The sequence below is a fragment of the Miscanthus floridulus genome, chromosome 3, assembly GCF_019320115.1.
Source record: "Miscanthus floridulus cultivar M001 chromosome 3, ASM1932011v1, whole genome shotgun sequence".
In the NCBI taxonomy this organism is placed as follows: domain Eukaryota; kingdom Viridiplantae; phylum Streptophyta; class Magnoliopsida; order Poales; family Poaceae; genus Miscanthus; species Miscanthus floridulus.
In genome coordinates, this window is record NC_089582.1 from 34309919 (window position 1) to 34321152 (window position 11234).

The window sequence follows — 11234 nt, forward strand, 5'->3', positions numbered from 1 at the left end:
GGATGGAGCGAGTGGGCCGGCGGTTAGGCCAAATTAGATGGGCTGGACGAAAAAAGTAGCTTAAAATTTTGCTTTTTATTATTAGGTATATAGATATAGATATAGAAGAGAGAAAAGCTAGCTCTTGATCAAGAGCTAAACTCTAGCACATATTTCAAGGTTATGTGAGAATGTCACGTGGAACTATCTATGTTAAAAGCTATATGTTAAAAGTTAGCACTATTAAAGAAGTTGACTTAAACCTAATAACTGACTCTAACCATTACTGGTACGTGTCCTTGGCTTCCATTTTTCCTACCGGTACTGCTACATGACCCACCACCCTAGCACGACTACGAAAGGCAATTAAAATCTGATGTAGTACCACGGTCCACAACGCTTGTAAATGGTACTATAAACTCCAGAACCACTCCAGAACCACATCACCCAGACACCCACCGGCCACCACGACTCCGACAACGTCGACAGTGCTCCGGCGAGCGAGCGGGACGGCAATAATGGCCGCTGTCCAAGAACCGTGCATCGGCAGGGGTGGCGACCTCGGCGGCGGAACGCACCGGCGCCGCCGCGTCCTAATGTTTCCGGTGCCGTTCCAGGGCCACACCAACCCGATGCTGCAGCTGGCCGACGTTCTCCACGCGCGGGGCCTCGCCGTCACCGTGCTCCACGCGACGTGTCTGAGCGCGCCGCACCCTGAGCGGCACCCGGAGTTCCAGTTCGTGCCCGTGCCCGACGGCGTTCCTGACCACGTCGCCTCGTCCGGGAACGGCCTCGACGTCCTCGACGCCATGAACGCCGCCATGGAGGCGGACGAGTCGGCGGGCCTCCGCGGCATCCTCGCGTCGGTGCTCGGCGACGAGGGGCAGCCCCCGGCCGCGTGCATCATCTTCGACGGTAACCTCCTAGCCGTGCCAAAGGCTGCCGCGGCACTGGGCCTCCCGACGCTGGTGCTCAGCACCGGGAGCGCCGCCTGCTTCCGTTGCTTGCTTGCCTATCCCATGCTTCATGAAAAAGGCTATCTGCCTCACCAAGGTGACAATTTACGTCTGCACAATGAAGTTTGCTTTTGCTTTTGGATTCTGATAATTATTTTGGAAACTTAACGCACATATTTTTGTGCTATATATCTCCCAATCTCTTAACACTGATCAGTACTGGAATCTTTCCATTGTACACAACAAACTTTTAAAATGAAATTTGCCTAGCATTAAACAAATTTAACTTGTAAAGTTGGTTTTTGAGCCAAAATTCTAATGATTAAAGGGGCTCTTGCGTTTTTTTCTCCTGTTTTCAAGCCCAATTATAATTTTACCCTTATTTTTCTAATAACCTTGTGATTTTGCCTAAGGATGGCGGTGGGTGGGTTTGGGGCGGATATCCGTGATTTTGGGTCCGCGGGTTTCGGTTTCACGGCCTAGTTTTCGCCCATGGATTTTCAGGTTTGATACCCAAAATGTTGCAGGTTTGTGGCGGATCCAGAGATCTCAATCCGTCTTGTTGCCATCCTCAATTTTGCCTCTGCTTTTTTTTTAAAACTGGAGGCGTTGTTTTCCTCTATTCTCTGTTACAAGTACTTAACGGTGTAAACTTAGCTATATAGTTTGCTCATCACAGTTGCTCCTATTTTTATGAATACTATATGTCGTTTTGCCCCTATTTTAACATTTAGAGCATTTTGATAGATACTAAAAATTTTGACAACCAAATTTGCATACATTTAAAATTTGAGCATTTTTTTTGCAAACATTTAATTTGAAATGTCTGCAAGTGCACGAATAAAAAGTACAAGACCACCCATATTATTTTACCAATTCTTTGAATGTTTTCTCTGTTTTAATTCCTTTATTCCAACTCCAACTATCAAAGTTAAACTAGGGGCAAACGATTCGTTCGGGATGTAAAAGAAAGGGCTAAATCACAGACTAAAAAGAAAGTGAGGATAACATCACAATTGGTCTTCACACCGCAAGCAAGAACACCATTGCCCCAGCGGCAGATCCAGGAAATATTTCAGGGGGGCTAAACAACACTGTTGTTCGATCTTAAGTCTCAGCCCCCCTACACTATAGAACTTTGCCTAAAAATTTATGGGTGCTCCACAGGGAGTTCCACTGCTCCGCCCCTGCATTGCCCCATGATTAAACGAATTGTTGTGCACTAATAGACTATAGTACGAAGTGTGTTTTAACTATATGCATGCTCTTGTATAGAGACGAAACTCGATATGCCGGTGAAGGAGCTGCCGCCGCTGCGGGTAAGGGACCTCTTCTATACACCCCTGAGCCACCAAGAAGTAATGAAAAGAACACTTGCTCGAGGCGTTGAAGCAGTGAAGAAGTCCTCTGGTCTACTGATGGATACATTTGATGCTCTCGAAATAGCCGAGGTACAGAGGATCCGTGAAGAGCTCAACATACCTCTTGTACTCGCAGCTGGTCCTCTCCACAAGCTATCCTCTAAGAGCATAGGGAGTAGTTTGTTGGACCAAGACTTCAGTTGCATTGAGTGGCTCGACCAGCATCACCCAGAATCGGTGTTGTATGTGAGCTATGGAAACCTGGCTTCACTGGACTCCAATGAGTTCTTGGAGGTGGCTTGGGGTTTGGCCAACAGTGGCCATCCTTTTCTATGGGTGGTTCGGCCAGACTTGGTACGGGGTATGGATTGTCCAGATTTTCCGAATGGCTTTGAGGCTGCAGTTCATAGCAGGGGCAAGGTGATTCGATGGGCGCCGCAGCAGGAGGTGCTGGCGCACCCTGCGGTCGGTGGATTTTGGACTCAACGGATGGAACTCAACGTTGGAGAGTATCTGTGAGGGTGTTCCAATGATGTGCAGGCCTCAATTTGCAGATCAGACGACGAACACGAGGTATGTGGTGAACACATGGGGTGTAGGGTTGGAGCTAGAAGGTGAGCTTGAAAGAGGAAACATAGAGAAGGCCATTAGGAAGCTCATGAAGGAAAGGGAGGGAGGGGAGATGAGGGGAAGAGCTAAGGAGCTTAAGAAGAAAGTCGGAGAATGTTTGAAAGATGGTGGGACTGCTCAGATCGCCATTGACAAGTTGGTGAACTACATACTTTCTATGTGATCTTTGTGTATTGCCTATATTTTTTTCGGCACCTGTAGAATAAAAATTGTATTTTATCCCAAGCATTATAATAACGAGGAGTCAAGTATATCATCTTGTATTAAAGCTGGTTTATAAGTACGTGCTAAAGTGAGTTAGCAAGGGCTTTCTTCACCATTTCACTAAAGAAGGAAAATTGATAGGCGTAGCACTACCGGCTGAAGCACTGAGCCGGCAATGTTGCCCAAACAAACATTGCCGGTTGCATCCACGGACCGGCTGTGATCACAGTAACAACACTGCCGGCTTTGGTGACGAACCGGCGGTGTTGTTCGACTTAACACTGCCGACTTGGGCGATGACAGTGTTTAACAGTGCCGGCTTGGGTGATGAACCTGCAGTGCCGGCTTGGGTGATGAACCTGCAGTGTTGTTTTACTCAACACTGTCAGTTTGTAACACGAACCGGCACTGCCTGCGCAGTTGGGAGCAGTCGCACGAAGAGTGCTTCCAAAAACCTTATTCGTCCTCTCCCAGCGCAGGATCGCAAGGACGAGCATTCTGAAGACCTGCTCTCCTGACCGTCGGTGCACGCAGGTGCTCGGGATGGAGAAGCTATGGTGGCGGCGCTGTAGCGAGACAAGAAAAAAACCATAGCACAATTAGATGTGTTTTGGCGTGCCTATATAGGCCTGTTCAACCCAATCTCATGTCATAATCACGATCTAAACCGTGTAGGGCTCCTACCTACAAACTTAAAGGCCAAGTAACCCAAAACTAAAACTGAAAAAAGTGACCGCGTCCCCGCAAGGTGAGGAGCTAGATTTTGGCGGATCATTCACTCTAGTGCCGCGTACCCGCGCCCTTCGCCCCACCTCGGCGAGGCGAGCGAGCGCGTTTTTTGTTCTACGATTCCACTTCGACAAAAAGGCCTTCATTTCTCTTCCTCACACTAGACTTGCATTGAGGAAGTGGAGAGGACTTCCATATTTAAGCATGGCTACCTCCACTTCCACAAGCAAAGGTGGGACTAAAGAATTTCCACTCCCACTCTTTGCACACATGAATGGGCCTTTGAGATTTCTCTAGGAATTTATAAATTTTTATTGGGCGAAGCCCATATATTCTAACAATCCCCCACCAGATCTCAAATGTTCATTTAGACATTTGTCTGTTCCTATTACTGTTTGATATCCTAGTGTTTCAGCACAGATTGCTAAGTTGAACTTCCGCCTAGAGCTTCAAGCTACACCCATCCACAACTTGAGCAATGGACTATGCCTTGAATTGCAAGTTTGTGTGAACGAGTTTCACCCAAAGTCAAATTAGTACCTGACTGACAGTAGCCTTCCTCGCGGGTGTAGCATATACATCATACTCCCTGGTCTCTACATGAGCTTACTAGATATCACCCAAGTCTCATAGACTGCGACGTCTTACAGTCGGGCTCATATCACTACTAGAAATATCCACTTCTATGACGAATAGATTTCATCACTGAAAGAGCCAAATTTGTCATAATTACAGTTTTAAGACGAAAACCGGTTCGTCATAGAAGTCGCATCACTCTTGCATATCTATGACGAATCTGACAAAATCATCATAGAAGTGTCTTGATCTGTGATGAAAAATAGATCGTCATAGAACTGTTTTGGCATGCGTGGTAGGGGGCTGCCACGCTGGTGGGCGCTTCCTTCTATTCACATTGCACATGAGTTTCGGTTTATATTTATACAAAGGCAAGAGTAACAATAAAACACAACCATCACTTATAAATTTTTGCATCTGGACAACATAGGAGTGAGATCCTGTAGCCTGGTGGTACTTCACTTTTGCACGATTTCGCTTGTTCTTCTTAGATGTTTCCTATAGCTTCATTTGTGTTAGACTGCAGCACAAGTAGACCATAGCAAGACTAGATAGGAAATCGATGGATTCACACACCTTGTTCTTAGCACTAGACCAAATCTTGACAAGTTCACACCACTGTGCATCATTCATGGACGAGACAAGAGAGGTCATACGGATCTGATTAGTAGGGACGCCATTGAAGTATGTTCTCTTCAACCTGTAGCGTTCCTACCGTACCATAGACCGCATTACATTCCGGCAAGCTTTTTTTGTTGGTGAGTGAGCACCGTTAACACGCAGCCTTCCCTGCACACAGTAGTGTGAATAAAAAGTAAATCTATTAAAGTTGCTCAAAGCAGAGTTGAATGTCAAGCGGGGATACCCATACATACATTTAGCCTTTCCACAAATCTTGTGCAATAGACGGCGTCGGGCTTCTCGCCCTTGTATTCTTTCCAATGCATCAAAATTGGTACATCCTTCCTGACTAATATACCTTCCTTTGAGGCAAACTTGGTAGCTTGCACTAGATCATGTGGCCTTCTGTTCCCCTCGGCAACAGAGATGTGTATCCTCGCTCCTCCTAGTGATTTGCTCATTTTGTCAAGCATAATTCCACAAGTTCGAGGCATCGGCTTCCTCACTCTTCCCGGCAATGGTACTACATAGTTTTCATACATTCAGATTGTTAGAAAATTTACATGGATATTAAATAGCTAGTGCAAATTGATTGATAGACATCTGTAAGGTAATACTAACCTAGGCAACTTTCATCGTTCTACGGGTGGGGGGAGACAGGAGTTTGCTGAGAGGGCTCCTCTTCAGCAGGGCTATCATCATCTAGCCATGAGGAGTCTCTCTCAGGGCTAGGTAGGGTGCCGTCTCGACCAATGTCTCCAGTCAATTGATGAACTTGGAATTGATCCCTGGGTCCGAGTGTCGTTCGTGATGGAGAATTATGTTCACCCGCTCAACCTCCACTCTTTTGCCAGCGGAAGACCTCCGAGTACAAAATCCATGAGCAGCCTCTTCTGGTGGTATTGACCTCACTTGCTTGGAGAGCCTTCACCCAGGACTCATGGCAGCGTTGCCTTTTGTCCTGCTAGCGGAGCCTCCTCTATGGCTTCTTCGACCCAGACACTAAAATTAGAGATACAAACTTAAGCAGCAAGCATGTACAAATTCCATTGATATCCAAACAGTAAAGCATTGCATGACTACCTACCCCCCCAGTCCACCTCCCCCTCTAAACTAAATATAAGATAGAACAAGCACCTCATCAATTGATAGGGGCACTGGCTCATCTTCTAAATCTGAATCTGTTTCATCTGTATCATCATATCCCTCAACTACCTCCCCTGGTTCAGGGATATATTCTAAATCTTCACCGTGTCTACCCTTTGTGGTTGACTTTTTTTTTTGCCTTGGGAGACATAGGTTTTGGGCCCACACGTCGTATTCCAAGTTCTTCCATCTTTCTATGTTTCCTTGCGATTTGTGCATTCCGTGCTCGTTCATAAGCAGTTAGTGGTTGTTTATCTAGATTACAAAAGGTATTTTTTTAACTAAAGCTTTTACAGAATGTCAACACAGCAGAGCAAGAGTATGCAAATAAGCACCTAACTAGTAACTACGGCTTATACGGAAGTCATTAATCCAATAAAGCACATGTCAGCTACACTCAACTATAGAAAATATGTAACCCCATCGCTATCTACATATCCTTGGTTCAGCCACTAGAGTAGAGCACACATCATAAAAGGAATTTGGGTACTTCTTCCTCCATGTTCCCTAGCTTTGCTTTGTCATTGGCACCACCGTCCTATCATCGTGGTCGCGGAGCTAGTGTGGCTGGCGTTGACGAAGGGTACCAAATCTGGCTCCGGCTAGGGATTAGATTCGGTCAGTCATGATAGGTGCTGACCTAGGTAGGGGATCTGGATCTAGCTTGTACCGTCATCAAGGAAGTCCTTCCATCGTTAGCTGATCGACCTGCTGTCGATGAATCAAAGGGGATCCGACTTCAGCTAGGGTTCAGAAATGTATGAGAGAGGATGCGGCTGGAGAGTGGAGAGGGAGTCGAGCTGCTGTTCCAATGGCGCCTAGGGTCCGGCGCGGGGTGGTAGAGGGGGCGGCTGGAGAGTGAAAAGGTAGGCCATGGGACTAGGATTTGGAGCTGGAGGAGAGACGGTGCGGCTGGAGAATGGAGATGGAGGCAGAGATGGCGACTCTTTGTGCTTTTATGTGGCCATCACATTACCACAAATGCCCTTGTCTGAAATTGATGGCGTGGTAAACCTATTTTCTATGCGGAGGGCAAAAGAGAGACATCTAATTTTTGATGCGTGTTGCCGGGACTGCTCGGCGTGGTGTGAAATCAAATTGTCGGGTGGGTAGACCACCCCGTCTGCTCAGCAGAGACCGAAATTTTGGGTGGCCTTTGTTGTTGCTTTTTGGTTTTTTCATAATATAAATAAACATAAAACTAAAAGAGGATGATAATAAACAATTAAAAGATCCATGGATTTGACATCTAAAGATTACCAAAAAAAGAAAAAATAAACCTGCTTGCTGCAGCTTATTGCGCTTCAACTGGCGATTTTTTTTGTGTGTGTGACTGCATCTGCGGCTGTTTGAACTAAGGCCTATAATTAGGAAGCAAGGGGAAGGCACGCCCAGGGATGAAAAACCCTCCAAAAAACTAAATGGTTTATTCAAATGATATCCCCATGGATTTCCCACCCTAGAAAAAGTAGTTATGGATTCTAGGGTGCTTGGAGTTTCTAGAGAAGAGAAAAAAATTAAAGCATCCTCCTCCTGGCTAGCGCTCTTGCGATTCGTTGACTCACTAGTACTCCGGATCATCCTCCTCCTCGCTAGAGTTGCAGTCGGTGCTGTGCTTTCCATCACTCGAGTATGTCCCCGTTGTTCCTAAGCCTCGAGCCGATTGCCAACGCCGTCTTAGCGAAGGTGAATGTGGACGACAACATCCTGCACGCCCGCCTCGACCCTTGATCTATGGGACATATCAGTAGTACAAGTCATGACTAGGCTTGGTCTATGGGATGACCGTATGTGAAGTCTTATTTGCATGCATGTCTGTGTTAACTTTTATTGAACTTTGTATTAGGTCGGTTAAACTCTGTTGAGCGTTGTGTAGCTCAGGTCCTTTGGTCATTTGGTAACTGGTTATACTAACGGTGTTTGCCCTTTTTGATCGGAGGACATGGGTGTATAGATGTTGAAATTTTCTAGACCCTAAGACAGTCCGACCCTACAAAATATAGACGATCTGGATCACTACGAAATACAGGGGCCATCCAAGTAGTCCATAGAACCCAACAGCCAGGGTCTAACAACTAGTTCTAATCTATAGAACCCAACAATTAGTTGAGTATACAAACATGTATGGACTAATAACACAACTAATTGGCTGATTCTTAGTTGGCTCTTTTTTAGCCATGGCTAACTAGTCGCAGTCCATCCAAATAGGGCCTAAGACAGTCCGATACTAAAGAAATCTTGATAGGTTGGATCATAATTTTGATGAAACAACAAAATATAGATCGTGTCAACTCTTGTGCCGTATATGTGGGGTCGTGGGTGCACAGCCGCGCATGCGTGGGTCATGGGGTGGTCCATGACCCATGAACTATATAACAACAGAGACAAGGGGTGAGAGGAAGGCTCTCCAGAGCTCCTGCTTTAGTTCCATCCCAAAAGCTTTTTCCCTCCTCCTTACTACTGGGCATCTTTGTTCTTTGTTTTTTTCTGCATATTGTTTTCTTTTTTGCATAGATCATGGATAACTATGATCATTCTTGAGAAATGCCTGTGTATCGCTATGTCTTCCACGAGCTTCATGTTCGCCATGGCCTACAAACAAGGGTTGTAGTGCTTGCAGTGCATTCTAACTTTTACAGTAGGTCTTCTGTAGTTGTTCATCAAGTTCTTGGCCATCGAAACTACCGTCTTGCTGAGGATCATCTAGGACCCTATGTGTTTGTTGTGGTTCATTCAAATGCAGATCTCCAGACTTTGCTTTCATACCGCTATGAGTTCCGTGGTGCAGAAGTATTTTCTCATCATATCCGTTATCTTACAATCCGTCCGAATGATCCAGAGATTGGTGGAGTTTGTGCAGTCCCTCTCAACTGAGCAGTAGCAACATGGTCAGATGATGTTAACATTTAGTATCTCATAACACTGATGTTCTGATTTGTGTTTTTAATGTTCACTGGAGACAATTGTGATGTTCTTTAGTTTTTGTTGTAATAATATCCATGTAAATGGACTTTTGTTGAACTTTGCATTAGGTGGGTTAAACTCTATTGACCAAATATATATAGACAAGTATAGTATTGATGAAATTACGTTTACCTATTTTTTGTAAATCGTATGCACACCTCATAGTCCGAGTCATGTAAATTTGACCAGCCCAGACATTTTACTCTGCTACTGAGCTATGACTAGAACTTTTGCCAGATTGGCTGTGCTACAAAGAACAGTTGCACCGGTTGTGGCTGCATACATGAAGTACTAGTAAGGTAGTTGGATTTGAAGTGGTATCTTTAGCCACAGTCGAGCGAGTGCAGATGATCAGGACCTCTGAAACCATGTAGTCATCTCTAGCTAGAGCTGCTCTGTAAAACCAAGCAAGAGAAATTGCTTATAGAAGCAAGAGCAACTCATCTTCACTCTTTAGTCTACCCCTCGACTGCTGTGAATGCTTAGAGTGAAATAACTGCATAGGTTTTCCTCATACATTCAATTCACTCATCGCAACCGTGCAAGGGTTGCTTTGTGCCTTGGTTTGTTGAAGCAAGCACATATCAGTAGTACTAGTAGTCATGAGTGACTTTGATCTTGCAAGAACCAAACACATATCAGTAGTCTTCGATAAAATTTGTTGAACTTGCAAGAACCATGCATCGAGGAGTTCATCTCAACAAGTATCGCCTTAGATCTAATGCATAATGGATGAGACATAGCTGTTGAATTTTACTGCAGACGCAAGAAAGTCCAGCAACTGTATATTTGATCTCATAGGACACATTATAAAGGGTCATCAGTTTTGAATATTGTAGCAACTAGTCTATCCCTCGACTGTTGTGACTGCTTGGATTGGAGTAAAAAATATATAGAAAAGAACCATCACAACCGCACCAGCCATTCACGTCTCAAGCGTGTCATGGTGGTCAAAAGCTCCTTTTCTCGATTCCTTCTTATGTCCAGCTTTCCTATCGCATTCACAACTAGGTGTGGAGCTAGGAGAACAAAACATGTTGCTTGTGACTTGGGGGCGTCATGTACATGACCGAGCCACGCGATGGCTAATGGTTGAAGCTGTTGTTCGTGCGGTTATTGGACAACAACGCATTATCAGAGTTGTTAAAGACCATGATTCTGGAGAAATCTTTGTGCTTTGCAGCACTGTTGCAGATGCCCATCAGCTCTCTGACTACAGTGTCGATGTCAGTGGAGACTACGTCATTTTCAAGATGGTTCACCGTCTCAACTTGATCGGATGTCCTTATGACCTCAACTATCTCAACAAGACCAAACCGATTCGACGACATTGAGATTTTGTGTGCTCTGGGTATTGTTCGTTGTCCTATATCAGTAGTACTAGTAGTAGTAGTAGTAGCCATGACTGGCTTTGATCTGTGGAATAGCATGAAGTCATGTAGTGTATGTGTTGAGCTCATGTAGTGGGAACCCTTGCTAATATAGTATGTTGTGTTATTTGCATGTCTGTGTCAAACTTTGTTAAACTTGCTAGAACCTTGAATCGAAGAGCAAGTCTGGCCTTAATCTAATGCAAAAAAGAAGAGCCATTGGTGTTGAAATGTTACTAAAAAAGCAAGAAAGTCTACCTACCTTTTTTTGAACACCTCGGACAGTGAAGATGCTATAGTGGATGAAGTTTCCTCAGTTGGTTTCTGTTTTTTTTGTTGCCTTGGGTGTCTGGCCTGATGGCACGAAGTCATGTATTTTATGTGTTGAGCACATGTACGAGAAGGAAATTGCATGTTCCACGTAGTTTAGATCTGCAGAGGGAATGGGAGAGCTCCAGGAAGGTAGGAAATAAAACAAGCGGAGTTACGGACAAGATCGTGGCGGTTAGAACGACGGAGCGGAGATTTACTCAAAGATTCTAAATTTTGACCAAATATATATAGAGGAGTATGATGCGTAATAAGTATTTTATATAACATAAAACAATGAGCTTAATCAAAAATCCTCTTCGATGAAGTGCGAGAGGAATCTATGCACTGTCGAGTCAAGATACATAGACAAATCTCGTCGGCACATC

The 11234-nt window shown here is 44.9% G+C and overlaps 1 pseudogene; it reads left to right on the forward strand.

Annotated features, from left to right (window-relative positions):
• Positions 1–392: 392 nt before the first annotated feature.
• On the forward strand, positions 393–3177 carry LOC136545422 (DIMBOA UDP-glucosyltransferase BX8-like; annotated as a pseudogene).
• Positions 3178–11234: the final 8057 nt, after the last annotated feature.